The sequence below is a fragment of the Piliocolobus tephrosceles genome, chromosome 14 (assembly GCF_002776525.5).
Source record: "Piliocolobus tephrosceles isolate RC106 chromosome 14, ASM277652v3, whole genome shotgun sequence".
Taxonomy (NCBI): domain Eukaryota; kingdom Metazoa; phylum Chordata; class Mammalia; order Primates; family Cercopithecidae; genus Piliocolobus; species Piliocolobus tephrosceles.
In genome coordinates, this window is record NC_045447.1 from 47,210,554 (window position 1) to 47,214,698 (window position 4,145).

The 4,145-nt window shown below is 44.0% G+C and overlaps 1 pseudogene; it reads left to right on the plus strand.

Moving 5' to 3' along the window:
• Positions 1 to 570: 570 nt before the first annotated feature.
• LOC111527695 lies at positions 571 to 1,803 on the plus strand (annotated as a pseudogene).
• Positions 1,804 to 4,145: the final 2,342 nt, after the last annotated feature.

The window sequence follows — 4,145 nt, forward strand, 5'->3', positions numbered from 1 at the left end:
GCGCCTGTATTCCTTGTTACTTGGAAAACTAAGGCAGGAGGATCCCTTGAGCCGAGGAGAATGAGGCTGCAGTGAGAACTATGCTCCTGACACTACACTACAGCCTGGGAAACAGAGCAAGACCCTGTCTCTGAAAATAAGTAAATAAATACATTTTTAAAAAATCTTTAAATAGATTTTATGATTCCAAGTCATCAAAGAACACGAGATGTCTTTACATTTGTTCAGATAATATTTACAACTGTAACTAAGCTTTTATAACTTTAAATAGGTCTTATATCTTACTAATTTTACTGTCAAGGTGAAACTATTTGATTTCTGAAATTTGCTTTAAAGTACTCCTGGAGGTAAGGTGGAGGGGCAGGATGGAACAAGAAGGGCAGAACACTGACAATTGTTGAAGCTGGGTTATGGGTACTATTCTCTTGGTTTCTGTGGGTGGTTTGGTATTTTGAAATTACACTCCTCCCTGCTCTGTCGCCTGCCACGGCCCCGCGAGCCCGAGTGGTTCACTGCACCGTGAAGACACATTCCAGACGCCGGGAACTCGCGCCTCCAATCCCAGACGCTATGTCCAGCAAAGGCTCCGCGGTTCTGGCCTACAGTGGCGGCCTGGACACCTCCTGCATCCTCGGGTTCCTAAAGGAACAAGGCTATGACGTCATTGCCTACCTGTCCAACACTGGCCAGAAGGAAGACTTCCAGGAAGCCAGGAATTAGGCACTGAAGCTTGGGACCAAAAAGGTGTTCACTGAGGATGCCAGCAGGGAGTTTGTGGAGGAGTTCATCCGGCCGGCCATCCAGTCCAGCGCACTGTATGAGAACGGCTACCTCCTGGGCACCTCTCTCACCAGGCCCGGCAGCGCCGGCAAACAAGTGGAAATCGCCCAGCGGGAGGGGCCGAGTATGTGTCTCAGGGCGCCACGGGAAAGGGCCTTGTTTGAGCTCACGTGCTACTCGCTGGCGCCCCCCCCCCCCAAGATAAAGGTGATTGCTCCCTGGAGGATGCCCGAGTTCTACAACTGGTTCAAGAGCCGCAATCACCTGATGAAACAGGCAAAGCAACATCGGATTCCCATCCCAGTCACTCCCCAGAGCCCGTGGAGCATGGACGAGAACCTCATGCACATCAGCTACCAGGCTGGAATTCTGGAGAACCCCAAGAACCAAGCGCCTCCAGGTCTCTAGACGAAGACCCAGGACCTGGCCAAAGCCCTCAACACTCCTGACATTCTCGACATCGAGTTCAAAAAAGGGGTGTCCGTGAAGGTGACCAACGTCAAGGATGGCACCACCCACCAGACCTCCTTGGAGCTCTTCGTGTACCTGAACGAAGTTGCGGGCGAGCACGGCGTGGGCCGTATTGACATCGTGGAGAACCGCTTCGATGGAATGAAGTCCCGAGGTATCGGTGAGGCCCCAGTAGGCACCATCCTTTACCACACTCATTTAGACATCAAGGCCTTCACCATGTACGGAGAAGTGCGCAAAATCAAACAAAGCCTGGGCTTGAAATTTGCTGAGCTGATGTATACTGGTTTCTGGCATAGCCTTGAGTATGAAATTTGTCTGCCACTGTAACGCCAAGGCCCAGGAACCAGTGGAAGGGACAGGGCAGGTGTCCGTCCTCAAGGGCCAGGTGTACATCCTCCACTGGGAGTCCCCACTGTCTCTCTACAACGAGGAGCTGGTGAGCATGAAGGTGCAGGGTGATTATGAGCCAATTGATGCCACGGGTTCATCAACATCAATTCCCTCAGGCTGAAGGAATGTCATCTCCAGAGCAAGGTCACTGCCAAATAGACCCCGTACAATGAGGAGCTGGGGCCTTCTCAATTTGCAGATCCCCCAAGTACAGGCGCTAACTGTTGTGATAATTTGTTCTCTCTGGCTGGCAAACGTAGTGGGGCTGCCAGACCTCAGCTTTGTTCCTTGGTCGCCCTGAAGCCTGCAAATGTCATCATCGAAGGGAAGGGTGGGGGCAGCTGCGGTGGGGAGCTATAAAATGACAAACGATTTTTAAAAATTACACTCCTAAATATTTTAAGCTTTTATAAAACTGTAGAAAATAAAAGTTTTCTAATTTCCTTTCAAAGTACTTACTGCTAACATAGAAGTTGGTGCTTTTTGTATATTTATCTTGCATCTGCCCACTTTTCCAAAATGACCTACAATTCAAATAGTTTATTACTAAAGTTCCTTGAGTTTTCTAGGCAAATAATGAAGTCACATAGACAAACATAAATAGTTTTATTTCTTCTTTTTCAAAGTTTATGGCAATTATTTTATTTTCTTACCTTTCTTTGACAATGTAACATAATAATAGCACATGGACATCCTTTTCTAATTTCTGATTTCAGTGAAATGATTTCAGAGTTTTGCTATTTAGAATAATGTTTGCTATTGGGTTTAGAGATAACAGTCCTTATCCTAGATAAGTAGTTTCCTTGTATTGTTACTTAGACTTGTTTTTTAATAGAAAAGTCATCACACCCTATTAGCTTAGAATTTTTATTAGGAATGGCTATTAAATTTTATAAAATATTTCTTCAGTGTATATTGACAGGATCATATGGTTTTTCCTTTACAGTATTATCATAATTCATTACTAATGGTAATAGATGTCTTGATAGGGAACCAGCCTGTATACCTGAAATATATAGACTCGGGCATAATTAAAATACTCTATTCTATAGCAGTATGTTGTTATTTTATTATATAACTTGATTTTTATTAATACTTTATTTAGAATGTTTGCATCTGTATTAGTAAGTGTAAGGATACATAAATAACCAAAGTGTTTTTTCTACTCTCTACTCCCACAGAGTCACTCAACATTTCCCACACCAGATGCATGGGTTTTTCCCCACACACCAAAACAGTTCTGCAGATGACTCTCCAGTGGACACCAGCTAGGTGGCTGCCAAGTCAATTTAATTCTGACACTATCCACCTGGAGATCACATCCCACAGGCTGAGGGCTCAGTCCCACAAGACTGCCCACATCACTGCAGATGCTGGTTGCAAGCACAGATTGTGGCCTGTGCTTCTGACCAACCAGCTCTAAGTCAGGGTTTCCACAACTTCCTCCTGAGATTCAGTTAATTTGCTAGAGCAGCTCACAGAACTCAGGGAAACACTTACATTGGCCCATTTATTATAAAGGATACAGATGAACAGCCAGCTGGAAGAGATGCATACCACAAGGCATGTGGGAAGGGAAGCAGAGATCCCATGCCCTTCTGGGGTGCCACCCTCCAGGAAACTCCATGTGTTCAGCTATCCAGAAGCTCTTCTGAACCCTGTCCTTTCGTTTTTATGAAGACTTCATTACTGCAGCATAACTGATTACTACCCATTTGTTAATCAACTCAACTTTCAGCCCCTCTTCTCTCCCTAGAGGCTGGAGGGTGGGGCTGAAAGTTGGAACCCTCTAATCATGCCTTGGTCTCTCCAGAGATGCGGAGGGAGCTTTTTGCCAGTATCACAATAAGTAATCTCAAGAGAGCAGGGACTTAACCTGTTTTGTTCCCTGCTATATTCCCTGCCCCTAGAACAGTACCTGACATTCTTAGTAGGTGCTCAATAAACATTTATTGAATGCATGTGCAAGTGAAATTAGTCTACGATGCCCTTTTCTTTGCATCCCCTGTAACTGATTGAGCTATGAAAGCTGTGCTGGCTTTATTAAATGACTTAAGGAGCTTTCCATCTTGTTTTATGGGTTGTTGTTGTTTTTTTGCTTTTGTTTTTGTTTTTGTTTTGAGATGGAGTCTCGCTCTGTCACCCAGGCTGGAGTGCAATGGCGTGATCTTGGCTCACTGAAACCTCTACCTCCCAGGTTCAAGCGATTCTCTTGCCTCAGCCTCCCAAGGAGCTGGGATTACAGGTGCACAGCCACCATGCCTGCTAATTTTTGTATTTTTAGTAGAGTATTTTTGTATTTTTGTATTTTTATTTTGTATTTTTAGTAATCCAAAAGTTATCTGGCAGCATAATTCTTCACGTCCAAGTGGTCAAGACTTTTAGATACTTTTTAAATTATTAATTTATAATTTTAATTATGCTCAAATACTGTGGCCTATATTAGTCCATTCTCTTTTTTTTTTTCTTTTTTTTTCTTTTTTTTTTTTTTTTTTTTTTTT